Source organism: Tympanuchus pallidicinctus, unplaced genomic scaffold, assembly GCF_026119805.1.
Source record: "Tympanuchus pallidicinctus isolate F22 unplaced genomic scaffold, pur_lepc_1.0 scaffold8, whole genome shotgun sequence".
NCBI classification, from domain to species: domain Eukaryota; kingdom Metazoa; phylum Chordata; class Aves; order Galliformes; family Phasianidae; genus Tympanuchus; species Tympanuchus pallidicinctus.
Genome location: NW_026294802.1, coordinates 26,084,559 through 26,103,561, shown reverse-complemented (window position 1 = coordinate 26,103,561; position 19,003 = coordinate 26,084,559).

Genomic DNA, 19,003 nt, shown 5'->3' with positions numbered 1-19,003 from the left:
GCAAGCATGAATGGCAGTAGGAAAAAAAAGAACCAATTTTCCTGTAGGAAGGCCACAGCTACCAATCCTCTTAGCTGGAGGCAGAGGAAAGAAGAGATGGAAACTGCTGTGTAAAATTGGACAAGCTCTGTTCCATCTTTGATATACCAGGCTTTGATTAGGGCATGTTTTCCTTTGAAATTGCAAGGATACAGAGAATTTAAGGGTGGACCTAGTGTTTGAAATAGTCAGAGAACAGTACAAGAAGGTTGCTCCCCAAGAAAATGTGAGTTGGGTGCCCAAGGGAATAACACAGTTGGCAGGGTAGGAGCTTTGCCAGCCAGGGCTCAGTTTCATAGAATAAAATCTGGGGGCAGAAGCAGCCCCCACCTGAGGGTGGAAGCTTAGGACAATGCTGCCACCACATAGCTCCTTCCTAGGTTTGTGTATCTTCTGCTGTTGCTCAGAAAATAAGATAAAGTACTTTACAGTGTAAGGGGAACAGTAGGAGGGCAGAGTGCTTTGTTTTGTGGTTGGGCTATGATTAGGAATGGTAAATGGCACAGGAACACAAACAGGTTTTGTAAAGAAAAGGAGCTAAGGAAATTTGCATTATTCTCCGATAACATACTCGCAGAGTCACCAGAGGATAATTCATTGTAATCCTTTTAAGGGTCATCATACCATCTAGTGGTAACACGTACCGCGTGGGGCTTCACTGGTAAAGTAAAACAGAGGAAGTCTAAAAGCAGCAGCAGAGTTTGAAGTAAAGCGAGATTTTTGCAGTCTTAACAAGGGAGCTTGTGGCACCCTGACTTCTTTTCACTTTCTCAGGAACACACGACAGCTTCCTGACACATCCACAAGGGTGGACATCTTCAAAGTTAGAAGGAAAAAAATCCCACCGGTAAATGAACTAAAAATCTTGTATTAAGAACCACTGATATGAAGGAAAGAGTGGTTTTCTGTTTTCAGGGAAGCTATTTCTTCCTTGCTCTTCTAGAAATTCCACCTTCCCAACGCTTTCAAAGAGAATAGATGCGTTTTTCTCAGCTTGAAAAGGTTTTTACAGCGAAGGTTGAATATAACTGATTATAAGTCCAAGAAAGCTTGGCTATAACTAAAAAGCAGCTGGGGTTGGACGGGGGCAGAATAGCAAAAGACTTGTAATTTGATGTTCACCGAAAACGTTTTTAGCCTCCGGGTTACGAGGACTCTCAGACAGCCTCCGTTGCCCTCTAGGGGAGAGCCTCGGCATCGCTCGCAGAGCTCAGTTCTGCTGCCTCTCAACACTTCTCGCCCCACTCGCCGCGTTTCCCTTTGTGCTCTTTTGGAGAACTTAAAAGCATCGTGGCATCATCAGCATTGGAATTAAAAATTTGAAAGAGTTTTTATATGTTTCCGGGAAGACTGTGATGGAAGACAACATTAATAGTATCATTTTCATCACACTGTTTGGTAATGCTTGGGCATTTCTGAATAAATACTTTGAAATTTTAAAATTATTTAGATTACTAAATAAATTTCCCCACTTATTCACAATATGACAGTCCGTTTTTCTTTTTTCCACTGTTGGATCACTTTTTCCTTTTGTAAGCTTCTAGAACTGCTCATTCTGTCACAGGCATTGGCACTCCATAATGCCATTGCATATGTTCTTCCTTCCTTTTGATCTAAGCTTGTCTCTGTGAAATATGTCAGTCCTGCTCTTCTGTGTTATATTTAGTTATTTAGGACATGATGTTATAGCATTATTTTTTTTTTTTTTAACTCAATTCAGGCATTTTGTCAAGTAGCAGAATATTTATGTTTATTCTTTTGCATCCCCAGTGTTCAAGTATTTTTAATCCTGGTCTGCTTTATCTTTTTTCTTTTTTTTTTTTTTTTTTTTTTTGCAGTTTTCAATATGCTCTTGTCTGACAAGTCCTCTTTAAACATCTGCTGTATCAGCTCCTCTGCTATCTTGGGAAAGCTCCTTCTCTCCACACATCTCTGTGGCTTCCATTTTCTTTCTGAGTGCTGTTATCTTTTTAGCCTCCAACTTCCGTGTTGAGAACCTCTCATTTCTCACGCACACTGAGCTGAGCTTGATAAGATTATATTTATCTGTATGAGTAGGATTCAAATCCAGTAATCCTGCTGAGAAGTTTTTGTCAGCAAGGAGACCTAAAGCACATTTTACCTCCTATGTAATTTGCATGCCTCCTCAAAACCCTTTGTGTCAATGTCTGTTACTGTGAAAAAAAATGTTAAAGGATGCAAGATGTAAAGGTACTTTTCATGTAGAAAGTCAGCTCTTTCCTGGGTTTGAAATGATTCTTTCCAGTCATGACCTTCCCAAGTCTTCTATCAGGCTCTCTGCAAACATCAGATGCATCAGACCGAAGTGGCACTGTCAGGCTAGCTGCTCCCCAGGTTTGAAACTGTTTGTTTTGGAAACTCCATATTGAGGAGATTCTTGGAGAAGAGAACAAAGAGGGAGAAGGTGAAAAGAACCAATGCAATTACCAATTACAGTACAGCTGTATTTGGCTGTTGGCTCCACTGACCTGTTCTGGCCAAAGGTACGCAGTCGTTAATGAAGTGATTAATAAATGCAGTTCAGAACTTTGCAGTTGGAGAGTACAGGGCTTGTTCTGCACCATCACATATCATTGTCAGTTGTACGTAGGTGGAATTCTTCCTCTGCCTAAAAGTAGCTACATGATTAATATAATCCTCCCAGGCAATAAAGCTGGGAGTCAGAACCAGACCTGGGTGGCTCTGCAGTCTTCATCTTCTGCACAGGGTATCCCTGTCATCCATGTGTTCCAACCATCTCAGGTGGTTACTCCTGGCAAGAAGTCCTAATATTTGTTCTTTCCAAGCTTATCACAGAGACCCTCACTTACTCACCACATCCTGAGTCTAAATCTTTGGAATGTTAGATTGGGAGGAATGTAAATCCAGTACACACTGCATACTTGCATGTTTTGTCAGCGGTACGTAGCAGCAATTCCTGCACAGATCGGTAGGGTTACAGGAGTTGCATTCACATAATTCCTCCATCTCATGCCAGTTTTGCAGGAAAGAAGAAAGATGTGCACACATTTTAATAAGTGTGCCTTTTTATCAAGAACTTCTCCCTTTTGTTTTCTTCTTCAGTGTAAAAGCTTATGCAGGATATTGAGAAGACATATTCAAAGTCATGAATCTGTCTTCCGAAAGGAGATTATCTGCTTGTAGGGAAAGTGAGGGACCTCCAGACCTGTGAGAATTTTCTGGTCTGTCACTGAGTCAGTAGGCAGTATCTGCTTTTCTCTCAATAACAGGATTTTTACCAAGGTTTTTGGTGTTCTTTTGTGATTTTTTTTTCCTGGGTTGTCTCCTTTCCCCTGTTTTTCCACCAGCTGTCTATTATACTGGATGGAATACCATCTGTGGCCTGTTCAGGACAGAGTGGAGTGCTTGTAACTTGGAGTGAGTCAAGGCCCTCCTTGCTTTTAAACCTGTTGGCAATAAGCAATGCCATTCAGCTAGCTCATGACAGCTACAAATACAGTCCCTTTGTGACTGATTGCTGAGATTGATGCTTTAGGTGATGTGGCAACTTCAATTGATCCTTAGCATATTGCATACGAAACCTTCTATCTTGCTACAAGGCTCCGTCCTAAACTTTGATTGCTAATTGAATTCACACCCATAATGTGTGTACTATTTATGTCTTTATCCTTATTTCCTTAATACATAATCCTCAAAGCATATTCTATTTCCAGGCCTCGTCCTAATCTTAGGGATTGCTGGCACATCTCAGCTCCTTCATCTTCTTGGTAGATAGCTAAGTTCACTTATCTTGTAAATGCTTGGTCTCTAGCACGTCATTACTAAAAACATATTCTCTGAACTGAGAGTATCTCAGCCGTTCAGGGTAGTTATCTAGTCAGTGCTTGGGGGATTTGGTCAAAAAAAGGCCTACTGTCACATTTGATTTTTTTTTCACAGTCAAGAATTCATTAATCCAGAGCAAAACACCGGTATCTGTGATGATCCATTCTATGATTCTATTCTCTCTCACAGTCTTGTTGAGATTGTTATTTAGCAGGGCAATTGAATAAAGACTCCATCCACCTCTGCAAATGTGTGTTGTGATTATGTGTTCTCCAGGCTGTCAGAAACATTTTCTAATCAGGGAAAAGCAAGTCAAGCAATGTTTCTCTTTCTTAGTTCTTGTACCACACAGCTCCTCCATTATCTGACACTTTATTTCTATCTTAGGAAAGCCTGATATATAGAAATCTATGTCGAAGCAAATCATCCCATCCATTTCTAGGTCCTTTCCATGTTATACAATGCTACTTTTCATTGTTAACTATACTTTTATTACTTTCTTGTACATTAAAGGCCAATGTTTCACATCTGGACCTTGACAGGCTGACTCTGGTAAGCTGAGAGTTATACCCTCCATTTTGGCATGTATTTTATAGTTATAAACAAATGAAATACAATGTGTGAAGCTCATCACTGGCCCAGCTACTGGAAACTTCTTGTCATTCCTCTCTGATGAAACCCTGTAATCTATGAATTTAGCTGGATTTCCATCTCACAAAATATCTGACTATCTGAACTGTCATTTCCTTGTAGTCACTGTATATGTTACAGTTGTCATGAACCTTGACAATGAAGCACATTCCAGGAGACTTGATCCCTTTTTTTTTTTTTTCAGAAGAACATAAAGTAACAGTAACTCAAATCTTCCCAAACATCTGAAAGTTATGGCATATTTTCCCTATAAAGATTTTGTGAGGGAGAGAATAAACCAGCTTCCTATCAACAGCAGTGTGTGCAGAGCTACAACAGCATTGCTGGAGCGAGTATTTATTGCATCGTCAAGGATAAAGGAAATTCTGGAGGCTTGGAAAATGGAAGGCACAGTTCCCATTTTTGAAAGGAGTGTGAGAAGAATTGACCAAAGGAATTACGTTTTGTGCCCTTTCTGTTTCTGGAGATAGGTAAGAATAAATTATCTACTTGTGAGCACCAAAAGGCAATAGAGTAATGAGCAATAGCTGACATTAATACATCAGAACAAATCACATCTAATTAATTTCCTCTGTGCAAGGAACATTCTGAATGGGAAAGCAATGTGAAGATCTTAAATTTAGTAATACCTTAGAAAGTATGAAAATACAGTCTGAATAAAGCTTCCTAAGGAAGGGATAGGTATAATGCTACCTCTAAACACAGAAAAAATATTAGTAGTTCCTGTGGGATCAAGAAAAGGAGATGTGACAATGCCATTGACTGCATATTTTCTTTTGAAGCAGATCTGTAAATTCTCTGGCAATAACAGTTATTCTGGCTTTAATTTTCCTCCATCATTACATTTAAATGATGGAAAATAACAACTCAAATTGATATTAAATCAGTTTTCCACAGGGCAGGTGTTGCTGTGAAAGACACTTTTGAACAAGGCAGAGTCCAGGAATAGACAGGAGTAGAACTGAAGTGATCATCTCAAACAAAGAGTCTTTCCAAGAACTGTAATTATAAAAAAAGAGGAAAAAAAAAACCATCAGAAAACACTTCTGGAAGTTTCAAGTAGCATAAGAAAATCTAGTGAAGCTTGTAGATGTTCTAGATGCTCAAGTGGTCCAGGAAGCTTTTGGACGGGGCAGAATATTCTGTTCCTCTCTAAAAGATACTCCTACTTCAGGAATATTGCAGTACATACGTGACTGAAGATAAACAGGCTGTATCTAGAAATCAGGCATTCAAGAATATGATGGGTGTTTTGTGCCTCATTTATGGTTTCAAAATGACTTTTTCTAGCTGTTGTTGTTAATCACTACGTTAATCAGGAGGAGCTTTTGGTAACTGATTTGCCTAAATGGGTAGTTCTTCTTTTCAAGAACATGAAAGCTAGAATCTAGTTATTTTTACTCTGGTTGGGATTAGAGAGTAATACTTTTCTTTTTCAATGGTACAGTGATCTCACAAATGCTTAATATAAAATTAGAGAGAGAATTACATGACCATAATGCAAATGAATAAACATTATTAAGCTTTTATAACAGTTCAGAGTGTTTAATAGTTTCTCCTGAACAAAGTCCAACCAGAAACAGAAAGCCATACAGAAATCTACCAGCTTTTATTTAGCTCTGTGAAACTAGGATGGAAGAAGGCTGAAATCTACTTACATGTTTTGTTGCATTATAATCTTTTGCTATTATAACAGAAGCCAGTTTCTAATAATAACAGTTCCAGAGGAAAATCAATGGAAAGAATGCAAAGGAAGACTGGGAATATCTGCTGGGTAGGTGGAACTGTGAAACTGCACACAACATAGGCATACTATTCCTACAGTTCAACTTTTGAACAAACTTGACCATGTTCAGTAAAAATGTTCAAAACATTCATTTCAACAAGTGCTAAAAAGACCTTCTTCCTCTGCAGCAGGACACTTCATTACATATTCTCCAGTGTGTGTTTTTAACCTGATTCCTCTCTGTATCCTCCAGTACCACAGAAATTGAACAAGTTGCAAGTGCATCCAAATTCTAGCTTACTGCATTCAGAAAATGCTGAAAACCAGAATTTCATGGTCTGATATTTTTCATGAAGGTTTTAACTTAGCAAATATCTCAATTGAATAATGAAATTCATCACTAAAAAACGCTGATTCTGAGTCTAGCTGATTATTTCCAGCAACCTGTGCATTCACTGAAATGTAACTGTGAGTGGAATAAAAAAAGACCACCCCTTCCCCAGCACTTTCCACGCTCCTTTGCTGAGAGAATGTGCTCTGCTCTGGCAGCTCTGCAATACTTCATACAAATGATATAGCTGTGAAGCACAAAATGAAAAGCAACAGCAGACGGAGGCATACGAATAGGCACAAGACAAAATCTGCAGAAAGGAGACCTGAAAGCAAATGCAAGGAGAAGAGAAAGCCTGTCTGACAGAGGGTCAGAGAAGGGTAGGACTGCACAAGTGGAATGGATGATCTTTAAGATCTTTTCCAACCTGAGCAGTTCTATGATTCTGTGATGGAAAGGGAACACTCTTGTGAATCTCAGTTAATCCATTGCTGGGATTAACTGAAGGCAGGGCACAGAGCAACTTTGAACTTCCAGGAACTGCAGGGAGCAGGTGAGGGAGTTAGGTTTGAAGATTCTTATTTGGGTTTCATTGCAGGTAAAGCACTCCACTCAGGGGATTTTAACATTAACTTCTGCTCACTGGTTTGGATACAAGGAGAAAAAAAGTCATTACAAACACTTTGGGAAACATCTTTCCTTTGCTCACCACTCCCTGTCCCGTACAGCCTCCTGTTGTGCTTCATGTTACACTCAGTCATCCTAGATGGTAGGCAGGGGTCTAAGTGTGGTGGCTGCTTTCTGCCCTCCTCAGTAGTTACCCTTCATCCTCCTTGGTGCCACACGGCCCCAGAGACATCCTCCTTGTTGATCCCAAAGCCAAGGACATCTCCCTTCCACTGAAGAGGGAGCCCTGGCACTGTCTGAGGCTGGTCACTGGCTGCCAAAATGCCCTGCCTTCAGAAGCATAGGAAAACAGTGCCCCAATAAGCATGTCCGAGTCATACACTGGGGCATCTTCTGCAGGACTTTCCTCTTTCAGCAGAAAACTGAGGTGTGCTAATCTTCTCAGGGAACTTAAAATCTTCATTACTACTGACCTTATAACATTTCTGCTCGCTGCCACTTGTGTATTAAGAATCCTTTTGCTGGTGTGAAGTCAAGATATAATGAATAGACTGTAAGATCAGCGCATAAAGCTTGCAGATGGCTCCAATAAACACTCTCACTTATCTTCTGTTCCTGACTATGCATAAATCACTAGTTCCATCTGTCTGCTGTTTCTTTCTGCATCTTGGGCATTATAACTCATTAGGAGGTAGCAGAGAAGCTCATCCCAAGCTGCAATGGTTTTTGCCAAATAGCACGAGGCACTGAACTCAACCTTCAGGAAAACACACGCGTCAGCATTTTGCTGATGATTCTCTTGCAGAAAGAAATGCCTGTTTTATTTTAAACTCCTGTCAAGGTAGAGAACAGGCTATTTGAGAGCCTGGGGTATCAGACAAGAAATCCTCACTCCCTATTTTTCTGCACTTCACAGTGAGAGAGAATGATGGCAAGCACAGAAATCCTGACAGATTTCACCATCATTCTGCTTGGCCCAGAGTCACTTACAGTCCCCAGTTTCCTGCTTACTATAAATAACGTCCTGTCAGAAAAAAAAAGAAAAAAAAAAAAAGAAAAAAGAAATAAGAAAAAAGAAAAAAGAAAAAAAAAAAGGAAAGAAAAGAAAGAAAGAAAAGCATTCACAGCTTCTTAGTTGCTGGCAATAAGTAGGTATTTTCATGCTGTTTGTCAAGCATTTAAGGCTCTGCTTTAGATCTCTATAATAATGACTATAATAAACGCAGATTGGCTGTGGGCTTTGCAAGACATCAGGTGAAGGAAGCACTCAGACAGGCTCAGCTGCAGAAAGAGAGCAACACAGGCTGATGCAGTCTGAGAGAGAAAAGGCTACAGGAAAAAAAGTGAGAGTTAACCAGAAACCCTGGGGGTTTGGGAGGAAAAGAGCTTGCGAGTGAGAGGAAGACATTTCTTGATGGAGCACAGCCAAGCACTGTGCTGTGGACAATGGTGACTGCAGGGAAGTGGTGAGCATGCTCTCAGGTGAGAATTCTCATTTCTGCTTATGGGTGTATTTCCTAATTAAAAAGCTTTACGCATTTTTTAATGGCATTAATCTTTTGAACTCGATTTGGAAGTTGAATGAAGGTTTCCAGTGCCAGAATGTCACTACTACAATATGTAGCTTATTAAGATATCCTTGTTTTGAGCCTTGAAAGTTTACTTGCTGTTGCTCACTGCTAGTTTATACCTGAGCAGGTATGTCCTCTTTGCTGCGCCAGACACAAGTCTGATCTGAAATTACACTGTGTAGAGGCCATGTCCTGCCATGCACATGTGCTCTTCTGACACAAGTGTTTGCAATGTTTGGCCCTGTGTGCATAAGTGTGAGTCCAGGTATCTCAAGGAGCAACACGGTGAGGGCAGGGGAAGAGGAATACATCTATATGGCCCTTGGCTTGCCAGCTATCACGTCAGTCTGGTCTCCTTCGTTTGATGGAGTGACCCATGGCAGGAAAAAATCTCTCCAGGAAGGACAAAATCGAGTTGCTCTGGGATCTCAGAGTTGTTTTCTGAGATCAGATCACTGTTATTCATTAAAAATCTGTTTGTTTGTTTTTTAACTCCTGGTCCTTCAGAGACCTATGTTCTGATGGTGGAGTTTTTCTCACTGAAGAAGTGCCATAAGAACTTGTTCCTTGTCAGCAGTTTGCTGCGCCCTCACTCAGTGTGCAGACAGGTTTAACCCAGGCTGAGGTGAAGCACATCACATGTGCTTAGCCCAACACAGCTTTCTTTGTGTCTTTTTTCTTGCTTCTCATCTTGCATTAAGCTTTCTGGCTTCTTTGTACCTTTTGGACAAAGTGGCCATGGGAGATACATTCTCACAGCTCACCACATTGCTGTCTGAAGAGATCCCAGCCCCGGGCCTGCAGGAGTTCATGGAACATTTGGACAGCACTTTCAGATGTAGAATTTTGGGTCCTGTGTGCAGCCAGGAGTTGGACTCGGTGATCCTTGTGAGTCTCTTCCAACTTGGGATATTCTGTGATTCCATGACTTTTGAAATGAATGCAGCCCATTCCCTCTCTCACTTCTACATGGCAAGTCCTGTATTAGCAGTGAAACATCAGTGTGCTTACAGTCGTTTCACTCAGAGGTATGTGAGCACTGGCAACAAAATCCATTTTTCTCTAACTCGTTTCCAGAACGATGGAACTGATACAGGTGCACTCATCAGAAGTATTTTTCCTATTCTGATCACTTATATTCAAGTAAGATATTTTAAATCTTAACCATGCACAGAATTTGATGACATTTTTAGGTGCAGTTTGAGAAGATCAGTGCAGGTCATTATGCAGAAATCCTTAAGTTGTTTCTTTGGACAAAAAATAAATAAATAAATAAAAAATCAGAAAATAATTGATAAAGGACAACTGATTAAATAATGTGAGTGTCTGTAGAGGACTGCTACAGTGGATTAATCATTTTACATCCCAATTTAGCTGAATTAATAGGGGTGTTTCAGCAGGCAAGATTCAAGTGTGAATTTTCTATTCTCAAACATCATGGGAATTATATTCTTATATAATTCTTGCAGGCTTTTTTTGTTTTGTTTTGTTTTTTGTGCATCTCTCACACACCCTCCTGCATATACAACAGCATCTCCTAACTAGGCATATGCCATTTAAATTATTTACCACATTGATGCTTTCTGACAGTCTCTGAGAAAACGTATGATGCTCTTGTTTAGCCTACCTTGTGCATACTGAGGGACTAATTCTGGTGCAAACAAATATTTTCCTAGCACTTTTTTCATCCCTGTGTATGGCTTCACATCAGAAAAGCCCATTTCCACTGGAACGTTAAGCATCGCAGGATTCCAGCATTATAATCCTTTTTGGATGTACGAAGCAAAAAAATTATAATCTACAGCAGCAGGAACAAACTGGTAGCAAGAAGGTTCTGCCTCATGCCCAATACATTTCAGTCAGTCTGAAGTTTGTGGTAACTGCTGGGTGGCTGCTACCATGTATCAGCTGTGCCCCACAAACACTGCCGCAGGCTACGGCCTCATATAAGACCTGTCACAGACCTCACTTTCTGGCAGCTCCTACTTCCTTTATTTAGAAAATACCTCGTGAACTCAGCAATCTGCCAAATTATGCAGCCTTTGGATACACTGTAGAGCTGATCTTGTCCTTGATATTTCCCTGCCTGTCCAGAAAGGAACAAGCTGATGATGATTTTCACCTTTTTGTAATAAGGATTTGGGGTTGTTAGTCCCTTTGCATTTATAAAATGCACAGAATTCAGAGCAAAGCCTCCTATTTCATTTTATGTACTCAAAGAGGTAAGTAATATATAAGATCAAAGATATTTTTGCTACCTTCCTGGCTTTTTGTTTCACTGTTTCATTATGCAGACAACTACTTGTTAGGCTTTATATCATTCTGTTTCTTTTGATGGTGTTGCAGCCTATACTGAAAGCACAATAACAGTATTCAAAATACAGGTCACTTTTCTTTAGTTTTCTTTACTTACACACAGTAGAATAAATAATGTTTTGTTTTGTTTTTTAAACCTGTGACTTACAGAATTCTGGAAGAGTTGGGCTTTTATACAGTGTATTGATTATAAATAGCATTTGAAAACTGTGAGCCTAAATAGATACATGTCAGACTTCAGGATTATATACATGTTTTGAACTGGAATGGGGTAGATTTAGACTAGATGTTAGGAAGAAATTATTTTCTGTGAGGGTGGTGAGACACTGGAACAGGTTGCCCAGAGAGGTTGTGGATGCCCCCCACGGAAGCATTCAAGGCTGGATGGGGCTGTGAGCAACCTGGTCTAGGGGGAGGTGTCCCTGTCTATAAGCAGGGGGTTGAACTAGATGATCTTAACAGTCACTTCCAAACCATTCTACAGTTCTATGATTCTGTGATTCTATGTTATATTACGTATTATCTCACTGAGTAGTGAAACTGAGGGGGAACAGAGGAAAGCTTCTCTCTGGAATGTCAGTGGTGGGTTTGTTACTGTAGCACAAAGGCCAAAGTTAGCTGAAGGTAAGGGGAAACACCAAGGAGGTTTACATGCATAAAAAACAGATGGAGCTGTACTAAATGTCTGCAATACTGCACATCTCAGTTAGACTCCAGCAGCCCCACCCACACCCCTGTTGTGCCCTTGCTTTTGGTCTTGGTGCAGAAGTGAGGATGATACTCCTGGAGAACGGAGGGTCAGAATCGTTGATTTGGCTCCTACCAGTGCATCCATCAAAGCCCTGTCAGGAGCCACGATGCACATACAAGCTTGGAGGTATGGGTGTCCACTTGCATGTGAGAATCATGCCCTATATCTAATGTAGGATGTGACCACCGTGCACTAAACCAGGTTAATATGCTGGCCTTCTGCTTTCTATAATCAGTTTATGAAATCTGATGTCCTAAGGTGGGATTGCCATATGTGCTCTTTCTTCTCATCATATGATGAGGCACCAGGCTGGCAGGCCTGGCTTAGCACAACCATCACCTGTTCCAGCCAGCACAAAAAGCCTGCTTGTCAGAAACACACTGGATGAAGTCACCTTATATTTCAAGAAGTAATAAAAAAGTGATGAAGTCAGCTTTTTCTCCCCACACAAAATTTCTAGTTAGTACGAATGAGATGAGGCTGTCTGCCTCACTGTGAAACAGCAGCGGGAGTTAAAGTGTAGAGTGAATAACTGAGACACTGACACAGAATGACACAACCAAATTGCTGTGCACATATGATAATGAAACAAAGAAAAGGAGAACCAAAGCAAAAAATGAGACAAGGGCACATGAGACTCAGGAAGATGAAATTAGTTATGGAAACTGGAGCAGATTTTCTTTTCTCCAGCAGATGGCAGGATTTTCTCAGCTACAGTCAGGCAACAGCAAGAAAAATCACCCAAATCCTTATTTCTGAAAAGCTATCTCCGGCCTTTTTTGACTTGTAGATTCCTGCAATTCTAGGGGAATTAGGATAATAAAATTAAGCTGCTGGAAGAAATGTGCAGCGTACCTGGCATGTCTGCTAGCACTAGTCTGTGCAGCTGAGGTTTAAGCTACATGTCTTATCTTTTGCAGAATATGAGCGAAAGCCCATAGACAGCGTCTTCCCACCCAGCTTTAACATGCAGTTTAGGGATATCAGATAAGAAAATGTGCCTGATAGAAGGCAATTTCAGCTTTTGAGTCTGAGCTTTGCTGAAACTTCAGTGAAAGGCAAAGCTTCTGTCTGTGCTCTCTCAATGCAAGCAGAATTTAAAATAGATGGAAATTCAAGAACATTTTCCCTCTTTTCAAGAAGGCAGTGAGAGAGGACTGAGCAAGGCAGTGCGGTTTCTGCATGAGCACGTGCATTCTTTTCAAAACCAAGGTCAGTGGAGCAGAGATAAACTCACTGAAAGTTGGCTCGCTCATTTTTCTCGTTTTTCTACTGAGCCGTACGTGGTGAGGGTAAGGAAGAACTAATTCATCTCTGCGGATGTGGAGGTTGATCATGCTCTTTTGTTTCTGGGTGAGCTTTACTCTCTGTCTTTTGTACATGCTTAAAATTTGCAAATTAGGGTTTGCCATACTCTTCCCTATATTAACAACTTCTGAGTGGATAGATATTCAACCATCTGCCAAGGGTAATGTATAGGAGGTGGCCAAGTCACTCTGTCAGCTCTAGGAAGGTAAAGAGGCCCTGAGTAATTTTCCAGCTGCCTTTACTGTAAACATTTGCAGCTATCTGCAATCCCTTGAGCATCACAGACATCCTCAGAGCTTCTAAACCTATTTTCCATCTGTTGCCTTTGCACCTACAGCAGCAATTATGTGCCCCAGAAGATTTTGCTGCTTTCCCCAACAGCAAGAGCAACATTTGGATCCTTCTGTTGTGTGCTGGTGTTGATGGGAGCTGGTAGACAGCAGGAGATAACAGCTTCAGAGCCCTGCAGATAGGGTTAGATGCAGAGCTGGTCTATGACTGAAGCCATATACTGACTGCACTGGGAAGTGTGAAGCTCATGTATGATCTGAAGGACACTGCTGTGACCTGACGCATGCCCAGAGCTGTTAATGCAATTGCCTCCATCTCTGCAAAGGGAAGAGCATAGGCTCAACTTGGATCTCCTGTCTGGCCAGAGCAGCTAACCCAACAAATAAAAACCAATCTACACCTGCTCCTCACCAGGAGGAGGAAGGGTGAAAGTGGATTTGCTGTGTCCTCTGGGCATAACCCACTGCTGGGATAACTCGCTGACCCCTCTGCTGCTGGGCCCAACAGCTGTGAGCACAGCCATGCTCTCTACAGGAAGAGGGGGAATGAGGAACTGGAGGTGTGTCTCCTTGTGCCTGGGGATACAGCTGGAGGCAGGGAGAAGGAAGGAGCTCCCAGAGGGAGTGACTTGGGAAGAATATCTCTAAAAATAAATGATATTTATTGATTCTGTGACCTTTGCTCCGGCCTGATATACTGAATTGATTTCTCTTAGCCATGGATACATAGTTTCCATCCAGGCACTCCTTCCCTCAGTGCTTCACCTCCCAAGACCTATGCCAGACATGTGGTGGTGTGCTGGAGGAAGCTGCCATTCCTCTCAGGTCTTCTCTGTCACAGCTGGATTCACAGATCCAGGTTTCATAGAAAAGCTGTTGGCCATGCACAGAAAGAATGATTTGAGTGCTCACTTTTATTTTCCCTAGGTACTGAGGTACATTACTAAACCACCAACCAATGATATCCTAATGATGAGATTTTATGTGACTGCGATGAGAAGATGGGAAGGCATCAGGGAGTGTGTTTCTGAAAAGGAGATAAATTGAGTGAGAAGATGATAAAATCTACTGGTAGAAAGAAAAGAGGGATAAATGGAGGTGGAGATAGCTCTGCCCTGTTTCAGGAACCAAAAACGTTCCTTACATAACAGAGCAGAACTGAAACTGTGTGATGAAATTAGCGCTGTGGTGACACAGCTGTGACTGCTGCCACCGCCATTTGATTTCATGTCGCTTGGAGAAATAACCCAATCCTTCACTGTGATCTCAGGAGCCTCCCATGGCAAGCACTAACACCCTGGTTAGCTTGTTCTCTACCTCCCTGAGCTTAGAATAGCAGCAACCAACAACAGTGAGGCCTGGAGGCTTCCATGCCACCCCCACCAAGCAGACAGAAGCTCCCTCCCATCTTGGCAGCCTTGCTGAGTGCTGGTACCAGTGCTGCTCTGGACCTGCTGTTCTTCTGCCTCTCTGCAGTAGCAGTCCCCACAATGCTGTGAGAGACAGGCTGAGGGTGAAGACAGCAGGGAGGTGCTGCAGGCCTGGAGAGCATCCTGTTGGGAAGGTGGACTCAGACAGAGTCTTCATCTGTGCCTTTTGCGTGTGTCCTGCGAGTGCCTGCTGCGCGCAGGATGAGGTTCTCAGAGAGGATGAGGTCCTGCTGAGGCCTGCTGTCTCCTGGGACTTGTCTCCATCATGCCTGCTGATATTCACAGGAACAGCTTACCGTTGTGCACAGGGATACTTCCTCACTGGAGTCTCTCTGCCTTTTTAGGCCTCAGTGAAAGAAAAACTTGGATACTGCTGGTATCATTGGGGACGTTGACCCTGGTGTAGCCTGGTGACCACAAAAAGTGACAGATACCATCTACAGCAATGCACAGCAAGCACTGAACATAATGAGAGCTCCAAAGGGGTCACTTCCATCTCCCTGAGCACGGTTTCCATGTCCACAAGCAGCTTGTAGCAGCTTTCATTAGTTGGGTTGACAAAGCCTCAAGAAACTAGTATAAGATAGCCAGGGACCTGCAATGCTGGCACAGCACTTAGTGAGGCCAGATTGGAGCACAGAGACAAGTTTTATGCTGCCTAAAGATCTGGGGAGGTCAAGTAGCCAGTTATATACCTCTGTTGTCAAAGCAGCACGAATATGTAAACAATTTCAGCAGTACTTTAGAAATCAGCGAGGCGCATTTCTGAGAGCAAGAATAATGGAAAATGTGTTTTGGTTCATACTAAAAATAAAAAGTTCTCTGGTGCCTTCCTGCTTTAGAGATGGCAGTTGATATTTGGCAGGAGGATGACCTCATGTCAAAAATGTGCCATTTTCATGTCTCCTGACAACAGCCCATTTTGAAAAGGTTATACATCTCTGTGATAGCTCAGCTAATATGTGCTCCATAAAGACTTGTCAGAGCTTGGTACCCATGCTCGCAGGAAATGCGATCTGCGGCAAGCACATATGTTGCCCAAGCTGCAGCACAGAGACTAAGAGCCCTGCAGCAGCTGCTTGTGATTGATGCAGGCTCTGTGGTACTTGACACCAGGGCCGAGAGCAACAAGGGCCGAGCAATCCCTCAGGAATTACCTGTGTTCCTTCTCCTGGAGCAATCACAGAAGCAGGACAAGAACTGGAGAACAGCCAGGAGTTATGAGGAGATGGCAGAGAGGAGTGAAAAAGGGCAGCACTGAGAATGAAGACTGGAGCTATGGGAAGAAGGCCAACACATTCAGATGATGGAAAAAGATAACGAATTTGGCTCTTTCAGGTGCTTTCAGAAGAGACTGAAATGCTGGAAAACAGATTTTCCTAAGGAAAAGTAACTGTAATTATGTAACAGTGAAAGACCAAAAAGCTTTAAAAACTTTTAAAAAGGGAAGGAAGCAAAATTGCTAATAATTTTAATGGAACAGTAATGGAAATTAAAGAGTAGGGGATACGAGAAACAGAAGTTAGAATAGCAAGAAATTAGAGCTGTAAAGATGTTGCTCAAGGCATCCGGATACTGAGAGGCAGAGCAGGGAACAGGGAATAAGAAAGTAATTTAAAATATAAGACCGGTCAGGGCTAGTAAAAATAAACACAAAGATGACAAGTGTTCTCATGAGCCCTTAACAGACCTGCTGTACAACCAGAAACAACAAACTCCTACACACCTACACGAGTGTACTACATAAGTATCTTCTCTTGTACAACTGTTCTTTCTAGAAGAATTTGCCCTCCAGCTTCCCACATTAATTGTTGTTGTAGGACAGTTATGCCTGTGATTTCTTTTATAGTGTTAACAATGTAGAGGAACCGGTAATGTTCAGTCATCAATAAAATCACCAGATTTCTCCCTTTACTTCAGAGTGCTCCAGGCACAGTGAACAAAGGAAGGGAGTTTAATTAACAGGCTACTGGTAGTTTCATTACTCTTTCTGTGTAGAGCTCTTTGCGGAAGGGCTAAACAAAATTAACTGCTCAGATGGAGGGGGAAGTGGAGAATGAAAAGGGAAGAACAAAGAGAGAAGTGAAAATGGACTCTAGCATGTAACGACCTGATTTGGCACTCTGTTGTTCCCTGTGTGAGACCACAAGAAGATTTATCCTTGCTGCTAGCCCACTGGTTCAACCGGCAACAAAATCGAGCTGAATAGAGCCCCAGCATTCTCAAATACATATTTTCTTCACAGTGGGCATCTGAGATAATTGTGCCTGTGTGGAATATGTGGAAGAAAAATGAGGTTCTGCTACTGACTTGCCAAAACAGTACTGTTTGTGTGGTTAACTTCTGTGTGAGATTGCCTTCTGCTCAGCCTTTTTTCCTTGTGGCAGGCTCAGCTATTTGTGCTTTTGGACATAGGGAATCCAACATTGTCCTGTACAGCAGAGAATAGGGATGGAGCAATACAGCCCAAGATCAAGAGTGGGGTTTCAAAAGCAGCAGTGTTCCTGTTGTGAAAGTATATCAGAGCATGGCACCTTTTCCTGCAGCTGCTGTTTTGTTTGCTGCTGCTAAAAGGCCTCTGTGAGAAACAGCAAATGGACCTGCAGATCCACCACACCTTTCAGTGAAAGCAAAAGCTCACAGTGCTCCTGCTCACTGCTGCTTCTGCACTTCACTTTTCCTTCATTCCTCCTGCCAGAGGAATACTGTCAGGTCTCACCCATGAGTAACTCTGAGGCTCTCTGATTTCTGGAGGAGAGGCTTTACAATAACAACTATGAGGCTGTGATCTGATATTAATCTCTGGATGTTCAGTACAGACAGGACAAGAATTTGTGTACATTTCAATTTAATAAAGAGCAACGTGGTGCTCTTGGCAGATCGCTGAGTGACCTCTCCAGGCTTAAACAAACAATAGACCTACATTTGTTAAGGTCTGGCAGCACCATCTTCTACTAACGTTTTCTCCTTGTCTGGAAACTGAAGACTTACTCTGTCAGAGGAAGTTGTGTTTGTTTAATATTGCCAGTTCTCTCCCATCCAGCCACCTACACCTTAATCAATATCTCAATTTGTTTTTTGTTTTGGTTTGGTTTATTTTGTTTCTTGCTTGTTTGGGTTGTGTTATGACCATACAATTTACTTGTCACTAAACATTATGCATCAACCCAAAGCATCTACCATATTCCATCTACCACAGAAACCAGCTTAAATCATCAGCATCTTCTGGATTCTACTCTCTAAAGAGAGAACGTTAACAAATCTACAAGTGCATATTCAGTTATATGCCTACATAGGTTTCAAGGATTAAGAAAGATGTGATACGGTGGAAAGATAAACTAGAGACACATATGCCTGAAAGGAACAATTACTGCTAAATTAGCAGCAAGTTTTTGCCAAAGCACAGTCAGTAAAGAAAAGCTGTAGCTGCCAAAAGGATGCCTCCCTGGAGCACGTTTGGCTGAGTGATAGCCAGATCTATAAGCAAATGTGACACTGATGGATAGCTCAGTTACACCTCTGATGTGAGTAAGGAAGGGTATCATGTGCTCAAGTGCAGATACAAGACTAAAACCAATATGCCCAGAAGATTGTAGTATAAGCACAGAAAATCAGTGGATGACTTAATGTGGTCTACAAATTATCTTCTAACCCCTTCTGAATTTGGGGGTGTTTCTGTAGATAGACGATGAAAGACTTAAAAAAGGAAAGTCAAGCTAGAAGACACTTCAAATTGTAGTCTAACAAAGGCCTGTGCTTTTTAGTCTTTTTGTTGCCTCATATTTGAAATTAAGTCTTTATCTGGGGGGTGTGGAGGAGGTTCTCATCTCCCATTCTCTCTTTGTTGTGTCAACTTTTTGAGTCCAGGGCTAAAGGCTTCCTTCTCCGCAGACAGAGGGCAGCATCCACGCCATGTGTGCCTGCCCTTCTCCAGAGCAGAGCAAGGGAAGCAAGTGCGTGGGTTGAGTCCTGCATGTGACAGGGAGCAAGGATGACTTCATTATGTGGTGAAGGAAGTTGGGGAGTGATTAGCTCATAAGATGGAGGTGTTGGACTCTTTCTGGGGAAGAATGCATGATTGGGTCAGAACTGCTGGGGAGAGAGATATGCACAGGAGCTTTCTGTGAAGTCAGCAGGTAGTGGGATACTGTCTGTA